The sequence below is a fragment of the Hyperolius riggenbachi genome, chromosome 8 (genome assembly GCF_040937935.1).
Source record: "Hyperolius riggenbachi isolate aHypRig1 chromosome 8, aHypRig1.pri, whole genome shotgun sequence".
In the NCBI taxonomy this organism is placed as follows: Eukaryota; Metazoa; Chordata; class Amphibia; order Anura; family Hyperoliidae; genus Hyperolius; species Hyperolius riggenbachi.
The window spans coordinates 276,196,583-276,210,038 of record NC_090653.1 but is presented as its reverse complement, the minus strand read 5'-3'; the positions used below and the strand labels follow the sequence as shown (position 1 = coordinate 276,210,038).

The window sequence follows — 13,456 nt, the reverse complement described above, 5'->3', positions numbered from 1 at the left end:
CGCGACTGGAGGCAGGGCTGCAGCCGTTAGCCCTGCCTCCAGGAGCGACCAAGTCTGCGACCAAGTGTCGCAGTGGGGGGTTTGGGGGTCAAGGGACCCCCGTTTAGCTGCGCTATTGCGGCGGTTTAGCAGGGGCACACATGCCCCTGCTTAACTATGAGCTCTGAAGCGAGATTTATTCTCGCTTCAGAGTCTCTTTAAATTATGTCCCTAGTGCAATGTATTGTGACAGTATTTTATCTAGAAATGCAGTTTTTTTTTTCGGTTTAGTGATTTTTTTAATACTATTTCACCAATTACAAGCCTTAATTTGCAAAATTAACATTAATATACCCTGATGACATACATATTAAAAAGTCCATAAGGTAAGTATTTACTTTTTTTTTTTACAAGTGTTTTATTTTGGTAACTATAGGGTAGGGGTTTAGAGGGTGAACATTTAATAAAACCGTATGTATTTCTATAGTGTATGTGTGGGTATGTTTGGGTGCATTTTCACTTTTTGGTCACAAGATGGTGCTACACTTAAGTGCCGAGACTGTAAACAGCACCCAGAACTATTAAGTGTATGTTTACTTTCATTTTGTGAATGAAATGCCGGCATCTCGCAGACAGGCATGATCGGATTTGGGAACAAGCTGTTCTCATTCACCGATAATGGAACGGCGGGATTGGGGTGGAAACGAACAGCGGCAAGGCGATCGGGAACGGTGAGGTAAACAAAGCAGATACGTGAATTTACGGTTGTGAAGGGTTGTGCAGGGGGGCGGTGTAAATACACATGCAGTCGGAAAGCAGTTAAATACCTCCACGAATAATTAACAACTAAATTAACTCATATACAGTACATAGCTAGGTAGGCAGAAGAATTATAATCATATTATAATAATTATAATCTGTAATGAATTCCAAAGTATATATAGCCGTCTGATAATAGCCATCCTTTGGCAGACATTGCTATCAGTGTATGTCTCCTGTACAGTAAGTAAACCTATACCATACTTCCAACAGATTGACTGGTGGCAATTAAATAAACCCTTTTTTCCTAAAATAGGTCCCTACATGTCCCCACATTTTTATTGGTTTTACCTGGTCTGTGTGCCTTTGCTGAACTGTGCCAAACCGTGAAGTGCCAACAGGATTGTGAGAAGTTTTTTTTTTCCTTCTTCTGTTACTACAGCAACAAGCTTACCTCAAAATACAAACAACCGAAACTTCCCATTTCAGATAAGACAAGGACACTGACCACAATATAACTGAACCCCCCCCCCCCCCCCCCCCAAGAGTTTACATAGTGATGTAAGCCTATTATCGAGGTTATGTTTGCTGTGGGAGGGGCAGTAATCTGTAAAATAAGCAGTACGTGAATGCCTGGTAAACACAATGAGATTTTCTGGCAGATTTACTGTCAGATCGATTATTTTCAACATTTCCATATCCAAAAAATCTCATGGTGTGTACCTAGCATAATGTCAGTTTTGGCATCACAGAAAAACAGTAAAGATGTTTTTTCATAACCAATTTCATTTTTTTTAAGTTCATTTGCAGTTTCAGCTCACTTTAAGACTGCAGGGGAGCAGGGAACCCCCCAGCATGCTTTTAAGGGTTCAATTTCATTTCTTCTCTGGGTGAGCAAAGGTTTGCATGTTAGGGGAATTCTTTGTTCCTCATTTGTACCTGTAGCTTGGCATTTCATATTATATTAGATATTTATTGGTTCCATAGTTTAGTGTTAAAGAGACACTGAAGCGAAAAAAAAATGATGATATTATGATTTGTATGTGTAGTACAGCTAAGAAATAAAACATTAAGATCAGATACATCAGTCTAATGGTTTCCAGTACAGGAAGAGTTGAGAAACTCCAGTTCTTATCTCTATGCAAAAAAGCTATTAAGCTCTCCGACTGTCCTGGAGAGGGCTGTTATCTGACTTTTATTATCTCAACTGTAATTGAACTGTTTACTTTTCCTCTGCCAGAGGAGAGGTCATTAGTTCACAGACTGCTCTGAAAGACTCATTTTGAATGCTGAGTGTTGTGTAATCTGCACATATTATAGAGTGATGCAATGTTAGAAAAAACACTATATACCTGAAAATAAAAGTATGAGAATATTTTCTTTGCTGCTAATCTTCTAGAAATTGTTGTTCATAGTACACAACCAATTCACTATATCATATATTTTTTTCGCTTCAGTGTCTCTTTAAGCCCCATCTACAGAATACGATTCTTTGTGCGATTCGATTACGATTCTATTCACGGTCCGATTAAATCCGACATGTCCGATAAAGATTTGATTCGTTTCAATTCAATTTGCCATTGTTTTGCAATGGCAAATCGAATTGAATCGAATCCCGATCGGACATGTCGGATTTAATCGGATCGTAAACAGAATCGTAATCGAATCGCACAAAGAATCGTATTGTGTAGACTGGGCTTAAGATTATTTTATTACGCTTTGAAGATAAGAATGCCTACCTGAGCTCTTTCACTCCTTTTTTCAGGTAATCCCAATGACTATTGAGCAAAAAGAACTTCTTTATCACGGTTTAAAACCATCCAGCCAAAAAGTCCCCATTCCTTTGTAATTATATCCACAAATTGAAATATTTTCATTGAAGAATTCTCCTTGATACTCCATGTGAATGTTATATTTAGCATGAGTCCCACAGATTTTCTTCTTTTTCTTCCTGGTATAAATAGATTCCCTAAAAAGACAAAAAAAAAAAAAAAGATGTTTCAGTAAAGTTGTGGAATCGCTATAGGAAAGATAAGCAAACAGTCAGACCCGATCTCTTCCCGACAGCCCCATGTTCACTGCTTAAAGGACACCCGAGGTGACATGTGACATGATGAGATAGACATATGTACAGTACAGTGCCTAGCACACTAATAACTATGCTGTGTTTTTTTTTTCTTTCTCTGCCTGAAATAGTTAAATATCAGCTATGCAAGTGGCTGACTCAGTCCTGACTCAAACAGGAAGTGACTACAGTGTGACCCTCACTGATAAGAAATTTCAACTATAAAACACTTTCCTAGAAGAAAATGGCATCTGAGAGCAGGAAAGAGATAAAATAGATTTTAGCTCTGGCATACTTCAATGAATGTGTCATTGAGCAAAAACAAAACAGTTAAACTTAAAAAGTAGATTTCAACATACCATAAAACTGTGGAATATCTTAAAAAGTCCTTTTTAGGAGAAGGACAATAAATACAATCGTTTATTTCATTAGTTTATTTTCGCTTCTGGTGTCCTTTAAAGAGACACTGAAGTCTCTTAAAAATCCTCTTTTTATTACAAAATTGTGTTTAACATTATTGCCCCCTACCTAAACTGCCGCATCCCCGCTGCTGTATTCTCACTAAATCCCCCTTAACTCCCCCCTCCCTCTCCCCCACAAAATCCACGACTTTCTTGGTCGTGGATTTTGCTGCTGTTGGAAGCAGAGATATGGGCCGCAGCTCTGCCTCCATTCCCGTCTATCAGCGTGTATCTCCGCCTCTCCCCCGCCCCTCTCAGTGAAGGAAGACAGAGAGGGGCGGGAGAGAGACGGCGATCCGGGCTGACAGACGCGCTGAGAGGCAGAGCTGCAGCTCATAGCTCGGCCTCTCATGGAAGCCCTTCCCGGATTGCCCCCTGGGGAGTTGGGGGGGGGGGGGGGGGGAGATTTAGGGAGATTACAGCGGCGGGGATGCGGCGGTTTAGGTAGGGCAATAATGTTAAACACGATTTTGTAATAAAAAGAGGATTTTTAAGAGACTTCAGAGTCTCTTTAAAGCAAATCCGAGGCCAAGCTCGGGATTGCTATTATCAGTAAATATATTATATTACCTCAGGATCCTATGGAGGCTTCCCTCAGTTGGCAGCAGCTCCCCAATGCTGAGCCGGGCCCCTCTCCACATCAGGCCCACACAGCTCTTATCCTTGCAGTCATGGCTGCGCAACAGAGGGGAGAGTACGGCCACGCATGCGCAGTGGGACAGAGTCGGCGGCTCAGGATTACTGCGCATGCTGCGTGGCCGGGCTCGAGCGTCTACAGCGCAGCCAAAAATGTGTAAGAGCGTTCAGCGACGGGGAGAGCAGAGAGGGAAGCCTCAAAAAGGATCATGAGGCTTCCCTCTCTTTAGGTAAGTATCTACTTTTGTACCCAAGCTCCGGTTCGGGTACACTTTAAAGGAAGCAACAGGCAAAATAGAGAAAATGAGATCTACTTTTCGGGGCTTCCTCCAGCCCCTGGCAGCTGATATGTCCCTCACTGCAGCTCCGGTGTCCACTCCGTTGGAGGTGCCGACCTCACTAGGTCGGCATCTTCTGCGCCTTCGTGAGAGTCGCTCATGTCGCGCCGAGTGTGCTGTGCAGACCACATGAGCGAGACCGCGAGCGGCTCTCACGCAGGAGCAGAAAATGACGACCTAGTGAGGTTGGCATCTCCAACGGAGGGGACACCGGAGCTGCGGTGAGGGACATATCAGCTGCCAGAGGCTGGAGGAAGTCCCGAAAAGTAGATCTCATTTTCTCTATTTTGCCTGGTGCTTTCTTTGAAGCGTACCAGAGCAGGGAGTTTAGGTTTCTGAGACCTCCGCCCTAAAACTGTGGACCAACCCATCCTTTACTCCCTTATTCCTTCTAATCCAATGAAGTCATCAACGAGACAATTTTGCTGGGTCAGTAAATGCTCTCTCAGGCACAACACAAAGAAGACAATACGTGCGCGTCTATCAACCAAGCTGACTAGATTACCGCTTCAGACAAAACCAGGGCTGTGGAGTCGGTCCAAAAATCCACCGACTCCGACTCCGACTCCTCAGTTTAGGATTCCACCGACTCCGACTCCGACTCCACGACTCCGACTCCTCTAATTTGCATATTACAATTTTGTTGATTAAAAGTATGTAACATGAAATTCGTCTCATAACTGCCAACGCTTAGGAATTTTACAAGACAACTGAAGTGAGAAGGATATGTAGACTACTATATTTATTCCCTTTAGACTAAAACTAGTCCTTAGTAATAGTACTTGTAAAAGGTACAAACCGGAACAAAGAACATCTATCAGGCCCTAGGCAATGTAAGTGTGGGTACATGTAAGAATGATGTGCAGGTACTCTGCAGGGGAATGAGGAGATTGTAAACAGACAACACCTCTGTGTTCAATGTGCACAGCATTCTCAGTGGATTCCCTGCAGCTCTGTGAGGAGTGCATATGTAGAGTATAGTACTACTGTGTAACAAAGTAAACCTGAGACAGATGAAATTAAAGTTTTGTACATACCTGGGGCTTCCTCCAGCCGCCTTCAGGATAATCAGTCCCTCGTTGTCCTCCTCCACCACCTGGTTCTTCTGCTATGAGTCCAGGTACTTGAGCCAGTCTGGCGTAGTGCGCATGAACACACTCCACCGCTAGGAGCATACTACACCTGTGCAGCACTATTGCGCAGGTGCAGAATGTTCCTGGCTGTGGGAGTGGCATGCGGCCGGACTGCGCTGACTGGCTGAATTACCAGGACTCATAGCAGAAGATCCGGGTGGTGGAGGACAGTGAGGGACTGATTAGCCTGAAGGGGGCTGGAGGAAGCCCCAGGTATGTATAAAACTTTACTTTTCATCCGTCTCAGGTACCCTTTAATTTGTAGTCACCAAACCAAATTTTAATAACATATCAAATTATTTGATTTCAGTGCATACATTTGCATAAATCAGCATCAGTGCAGAATTATTTCCATCTCATTGACCATCTCTATTAGTGACACAGCTACACATCAGGCTTTATTCTTACAGCATAGATGTTATTTAGTATATATAAGAGATTCCTGTGTACTCATCATATATACAGTCACAATCAGATATGTATATCTGACCTAACAATACGGGGACTGCTTTATTGAAGCAGCACAAGTAACTAATTTTTATTGGTTTATTTCATTTTTGTGGACTAAGCACAGCTATTACTGTATATATACATTATTTTTAATGACTATTATCTGAGAAATAGAACATTTTATCATATTTTCTATTTTAATTACAGTTACAAATTCATTAGGAGTCGGAGTCGGAGTCGGTGCATTTTTTCCCGACTCCGACTCCAGGCACCCAAAATTGCCCGACTCCACGACTCCGACTCCACGACTCCGACTCCACAGCCCTGGACAAAACAATCCAATAATCTTCACACAAAAACAGCCAACCAAAACCTTAAAACCTTTGTGTACATAAACACAGTAAGAAAGCACCGAAAGATACAAGAGCAAAACACTGACATCACCGCTGAGGCAGACCAGAAGAGGTTTGGAAAACTCACTAAATGGACAAACTTTTAGGGGGGGAAAAAGAAAAGTTAGGTACTTCTCTCAGTAAAGGGGAAGGCTTCTCTGATCCTGCTCCACCCACCACGGTTTCCTGGGACTCTCTCCATCTTCCTGACTGTGGGCGAGCTTGGCTGCACTGCACAGGTGCAAGTATGGCCCACGGCAGCGCAGCAGTGCTCGTGCATGACGCAAAAGCCTTGCATGAGCTGTGCTGCTGCGCAGGCTCAACTTGCACCAGCACAGTACGACTGTGCGGGGGCATGGATTAGGATTACCCACATCCGTGCAGTAGTGCTTGTGCACAGGGTAAAAAGCTGTACATGAGTAGGGATGAGCAGAAATTACGTCTATGCGTAATTATGCATCGTAGTTCGCATTTGTGCATCATAATCGTAATGCAAAAATTTCAGGGAAAAGCGTAATTAATTTTGTATGCAATTATCCACATTCGTAATTACACATGAATTCAGCGTAATTTCGTGCCGACTTTGGCAGTGAATAGCAAAACCCTCATACATATTGCTACCAAAATTGCTGCATATGTTAAACCCCGTCTACACTATGAGATGTTGCAGCGATCCGGTGGCTTGATTAGCCGCCGGATCGCCTCTTCCGCGTGCCCGCCGCCTCCCCGGTCGCCGTGCGTGCGCCGCATTGGATTCCCCGCTCGTCCCCGCCGGCGCCGCTTACCTTCCGCTCGATTCCCTGCCATTGTCCCCTCGCGGGGAGCGAGCAGGGAATCAGCGGTGCGGAGATCCGACCTGTCGGATCTTATCAATCGAGCCGCATCAGCGGCTCCATTGATAAGGAGCATCGCGGCCGCATCTACTCGTGTAGATGCGGCTTTGAGGATAGTGGGTACAATTAGAAAAAAAAAAAATTCAAAAAGACCTTATAGTTTTGGAGAAAAAAATAAAAAACACCTTGTAGTTTTTTGAGAAAACAGATTTTAAAAGTACAAAGAAAAATGGTTTTTAAACGGTCATTTTTTTTTAGGATTTAAAAAAACATTTTTCTTTGCATTTTTAAAATCGATTTTCTCAAAAACAAGAAATTTTTTTGACTTGTACCCAGGTACATAAAAATAATTTTAAAAAAATACCTTGTAGTTTTTGAGAAAATCGATTTTAAAAATGCAAAGAAAAATGTTTGAATCCTAAAAAAAAAAAAAAAAAAATGACCGTTTAAAAACCATTTTGCTTTGTATTTTTAAAATCTGTTTACTCCAAAACTACAAGGTCTTTGTATTTTATTTCTCCAAAACTACAAGGTCTTTCTGAAAAATAATTTTTTTTGACTTGTACCATCTATCCTCAACATATCTAGCAATTTCGGTAGCAATGTATGGGGGCTTTGCTATTCACCGCCACCACGAAAAGAACACGTCAGCACGAATTAACACGTAAATTCATGTGTAGTTCCAAATACTTATACATAGTCGACTGAATTAAGGATTCGTAACTACGTGTAGGCGTAATGTAATTTTGCGTAATCGCAATTATCTGATTTTACGATCATCACTGTGCATGAGCTGTGCTGCTGCGCAGGACGATCTTGCAAAAGCGCTGTATGGCTGCACCGATGCACGGATGGGAGCATGGCCTCAAGAACATATTCGCACTTCTCCAAAATGTTCAGAGGATCCCAACGCTGGTAGGGCGGGGCTGAGGAGGATGGGGAAAGCCTCAACACCATCTCAGGACTGTCCAGAGGCTTCCCTCCAAACTCAAATACAAAGCGGGCCGACATTGAACACTGGCACCTAGTCGAGGGCCAACCTCAATGTCTACTTGCCACCATGTAAAGTTCCCTGGTGTCCAATTACACCCCTTCAACTCCCTCCTCTATACAGTTATCTGGTGTCTAGTGGTCCTCCCTCCCATACACAGATCCCTGGTGTCTAGTGGCCCCCACCCTCCCCTATACAGTTCCCTAGTGCTTAGTGCTTTTACCTACCTCCCCCATATGGCTTTTCCTAGAGTTCTAGGGCTTCACCTCCAATATAGCATCCCTGGTGGTCTAGTGTAGGCCAAACATAAAGCAAAGTGGGGCAACCCCTTGTGGGCCAAATTGAATAGTTCTGAGGGCCAGATTTGGCCCGTGGGCCAGAGTTTGACATGTATGCTCTAAAGCCTCATACACATACCTGACTTAAAAAGTGCACCAGCCACCGCCGCCATCCTCCGCCTGCTGGATGCTCGGTAACGGGTCCCGTAATTTCGGCAAGTCTGCGCAAGAGAAGTGCACCCTCTACTTACCTCTCCGGCGACTGGAGAGATACATAAATAGCGCACTTCACTTGCGTCAGACTGGCCGCGACTGGAGGAAGTTACGGGACCCGGTACCGGAGTTGCGGGCAGCGGAGGACCGCAGCATGTAGCGATCCGTACGCATGGGGCTGGAGGAAGACCCAGGTATGTATAAAAAGTAAAGTATGTCTCGTCTCTGGTACACGTTAAAGTGCCTCCTCCCATTTCTCATACACTGCAAATGTACGGCCTTCCCTGTCTGAAAGTGAAACCACAGTCAAAAATTCCCCTATGTTTCAATAGATTAGCCACTTCACGCCACGCCACACCACAAGCCACAGCACTAAGGGACTTTACAAAAAATAAGTGATGAGAAAACTGTGTCTGTACTTCTAAATATAATTTTCTTGGCATCCCTCAGTCTCATTTTGTATTTAAAAGTTAAAGCAGTATTAAACTGACATAATATTCAATAAAAAGGTGTTTTCCTACTATGTATAACCCATACAGTTATCATATTTGCTTTTGTGCGCAAGTATTATTATTCATTTAGAAATGACAAGTTCCCAAAGTAGTTTATTTGCTCTGAAAGCTGCCATTGCATTTCATTCATAGCTACAGTATTTATACTGTATATTGTAATGTACACAGTGATTATTTCTGAGCTGTCTGCTGGGCAGGTTAGGAGTTTTAGCACTGCAAGGGAATGTTTACATTCCTCTCTTGCTACAATTACAGGTAGCCATACATCTAGCGATGATAGGCAGATTTGACCAAGAGATAAATCTCTCTCTAATCGAATCTAAAAAGAGAGAGATCTGTCAGCTGCCCATACACCACAGGCTGATTCCCAATCAATTTTAGCAGGAACTCTCTTAGGAATCGGCCTTGTGACGCCTCATACGACCGCATCGCTGCCCCCTCCAATGATAATGTCCCCCCCAGTGCCCAGGTGCAATGTATACATTACCTTTCCACCACCTCTGCTAGTCCCCGCAGGCTCCGGGCGCATTCCACTGACGTCATACGCGCGACCCTTACTACGAAATTGGTCGCATAGTCGGTCAGGCATGTACTCGGTGGCACCAATTTTCATCCAATTTGATTGCAATAATCGAATCGGATTGTCAATCGGCCACCAAGTCACCTGATGTATGGCCACCTTAAGTAAACACAAGATAATGTTATCACCTCTTCAGATTCGGATCTCACTGCAGGGAGCATTCTATTGAAAAAGCAAGTCCTGTGTTTTAACTGTTTGAATGCTGTTCTGCTGAAAAAAAAAATTGTGACATTGTGGTAGTATATTATATGCTATAAATAATCTTTTAGAGCAAAGAAGAAATGCTGTATTTCATACCCCTTTAAAGACAAAAGGTTAAGGTAGCCGTACATCCATGTATGTGAAATTCACACATTCCAGAGTTATGTTTGAATACTGCATGCGGAAGTACCCTTTGACATGACATTTGCACACATGCCGTAGCCACGCCCACATGTGGACCTGACCCCCTCCTGCAATTTTATCTGGGTAAGTTCTGCCCAAAACTTAAGGTAACCATACATCAAGCGGCTTGGAGGTCGATCGACCTTCCAATTTGATTACTGTAATCGATTCGGATGAAAAATCGGAGTTGCCATGTACATGCCCCACTGACAATGCGACCAATTTCAGGCTGAAATTGGTCGCATTAGTCAATCGCACATGCTGCAAGATGTAGGGTCGACCTGCTCAACCGAGTGCGCGGTGGTAACTGCGTGCGATTTCAGGACGAACGACTAACCCCCATCGCTGTCCCCCCTAATGTTATATGCCCCCCCCCCCCACACACCTGGTGTCCAGTGCAAGTTATACATTACCTGTCCGGGGCCACCACTTGTCCTCTGCTGCTCCGGGCTTCCTCCATTCTCCATGCACGTGCACCCCACGTGGTTGCCTGGTAAGGGCGCGTGTGTCAAGTCAGACGCGCTTACGTTACTAAGCAACCACGTGTGCAACACACGTGCAGTGTGTATGGAAGCCCGGAGTAGCAGAGGACAAGCGGAGGCCGCAGACAGGTAATGTATAACTTGCAATGCGGGGGGGGGGGGGGGGGGGGAAACATATAACATTAGGGAGAGGGAGGACAGTGCCGGGCCGGCAAGGCGGCGGATGCAGCATCACAATGTCAATTCCTTATCAATTTCAGCATTAAATTGATCACGAATCGGCCTGCAGCGTATGCGCAGCCAACATTTCTCTTTCTAATCAGATTCAATTAGAGAGAGATAGGTCTCTTGGTCGAATCTGCCCATCATCGCTACATGTATGGCCACCTTTACAGGTAGGTTTCTGCTTACTACCGTTCATTTTCTTGGGGTGCAGTCGCAGGGGTATCCCCAGGCGGTCAGAGCCCCTTGGTGCGCTGTCTGTACTGCTGCTCCCTCAGAGGCCATGTGGTATGCAGGCTGACAGATTCTGAATGCTATGAACAGGCTAAGGGTGCGTACACACATCCAATTTTGATTGGCCGATGATTGGCCAGTTTTACCACTTCCATGTAGTATGAGAGTTTGCCTTCACATTCTGTTCATAGCATTCAACATCTGACGGCCCTCACACAACATGGAAGGTGAGAAAACTGCCCAAACAAGAACGGAAGTGTTATTTTCACAACAGTTCCTCTTTAGTGGTCTGAAACTCAGGATTTCTTCTTTGCTCTAAAAGATTATTTACAGCCTTTAGCCTACTACCCCCAAAAAGAAAAATTGTAGTAGAACAGCAGTCAAATAGTTAAACACAGCACTTAGTTCTCCTGTGGAAAGCTCCTTGCTTCAGTGGGCAGCTTCCGGCCCCATCTGAAGAGGTGATAACATTATCTTTTGTTTACTGAATGTATCTGACAAAGGAATGTAAACATTAGAGAAGTGCTGAAACTGAGCTCTCTCTGCTTCTAAAATGTGCACAGCTGAGAAGAGATCACTAGATAGATTTTAGTGTATAAATACAGCAGCTATGCAAGAGAATGCAATGGCAGTTTTCAGAGCAGATAAACTGTACTTTGGGAACTCGTAATTTGTAAACAGATATTACTTGTGCATAAAAACAAATATGGTAACTGTATGGGTAATAAAAAGTAGGAGAAAGCATTGTTATTGAATGTTATGTCAGAGCTTTATCCCACTTTAATACATGGCTACCTTTAGGCTGCTTCCACACAAGGACGTTACAGGCGCACGTTAGTGCGCCTGTAACGCTCCCCCAACGCACAGCAATGTAACACAAGTGGGCTGTTCACACAGCCCACGTTGCGTTACATGTAACGCTGCACGTTGTCCGGAAAGTGCAGCATGCTACGGCGTTAGAGCGGCTATAGTCGCATTAGACTGTTTGCACATGCTCAGTGGGGGGCGGAGAGGATGTCGGGAGAGCCAGCTACAGTAGCCGCCAGGGCTGTGGAGTCGGAGTCGTGGAGTCGGGCAATTTTGGGTGCCTGGAGTCGGAGTCGGGAAAAAATGCACCGACTCCGACTCCTAATGAATTTGTAACTGTAATTAAAATAGAAAATATGATAAAATGTTCTATTTCTCAGATAATAGTCATTAAAAATAATGTATATATACAGTAATAGCTGTGCTTAGTCCACAAAAATGAAATAAACCAATCAAAATTAGTTACTTGTGCTGCTTCAATAAAGCAGTCCCCGTATTTTTAAGGTCAGATATACATATCTGATTGTGACTGTATATATGATGTGTACACAAGAATCTCTTATATATACTAAATAACATCTATGCTGTAAGAATAAAGCCTGATGTGTAGCTGTGTCACTAATAGAGATGGTCAATGAGATGGAAATAATTCTGCACTGATGCTGATTTATGCAAATGTATGCACTCCCTTTGCTGATGAAATCAAATAATTTGATATATTGTTAAAATTTGGTTTGGTGACTACAAATTAAAGGGTACCTGAGGCGGATGAAAAGTAAAGTTTATACATACCTGGGGCTTCCTCCAGCCCCCTTCAGGCTAATCGGTGCCTCGCTGTCCTCCACCACCCGGATCTTCTGCTATGAGTCCTGGTAATTCAGCGTGTGCATGCACACTACGCCCGACTGGCTCAAGTACCTGGACTCATAGCAGAAGATCCAGGTGGTGGACAACGAGGGACTGATTAGCCTGAAGGGGGCTGGAGGAAGCTCCAGGTATGTATAAAACTTTATAGTTTCATCTGTCTCAGGTTTACTTTGTTACACAGTAGTACTATACTCTACATATGCACTCCCCACAGAGCTGCAGGGAATCCACTGAGAATGATGTGCACACTGAACACAGAGGTGTTGTCTGTCACCCATAAACCTTATTCAGATTGTGCATGAAGAATGTGTAATAGAGGAAGAATCTCCTCATTCCCCTGCAGAGTACCTGCACATAATTCTTACATGTACCCACAGTTACATTGCCTAGGTCCTGATAGATGTTCTTTGTTCCGGTTTGTACCTTTTACAAGTACTCTTACCAAGGACTAGTTTTAGTCTAAAGGGAATAAATATAGTAGTCTACATATCCTCACTTCAGTTGTCTTGTAAAGTATTAGAGGAGTCGGAGTCGAGGAGTCGGAGTCGGTGGAATCCTAAACTGAGGAGTCGGAGGATTTTTGGACCGACTCCACAGCCCTGGTAGCCGCGCACATGGCTACTTAATATTCACTGCACTGGCGGCCGCTGATTGGCTGGCGGGACCACGTGATGCGGAGTGTCTCGCTCCGCATCACGTGGTCCCGCTGGCCAATCAGTGCCACTCTGGGAGACCTTATAGGGATAGAGCCGCCTAACGCGGCTCACTCTACCGTCCTCTCTTGCAGCACCATACGTTGTGTTAGGTGCACATTATGCGACCTTAACGTGGCACCTAACG

At 44.1% G+C, this 13,456-nt stretch overlaps 1 protein-coding gene across 3 annotated transcripts in view; it reads right to left on the bottom strand.

Moving 5' to 3' along the window:
• TRAF2 (TNF receptor associated factor 2) overlaps positions 1 to 13,456 on the bottom strand; it is a 182,760-nt gene that overhangs the window by 125,877 nt on the left and 43,427 nt on the right. For all 3 annotated transcript variants that reach the window (XR_011023232.1, XM_068248957.1, XM_068248958.1), the window contains exon 2: positions 2,478 to 2,707. The gene's annotated coding sequence lies outside the window, so the exon portion shown is untranslated. The remainder of the gene's footprint in view (positions 1 to 2,477; positions 2,708 to 13,456) is intronic.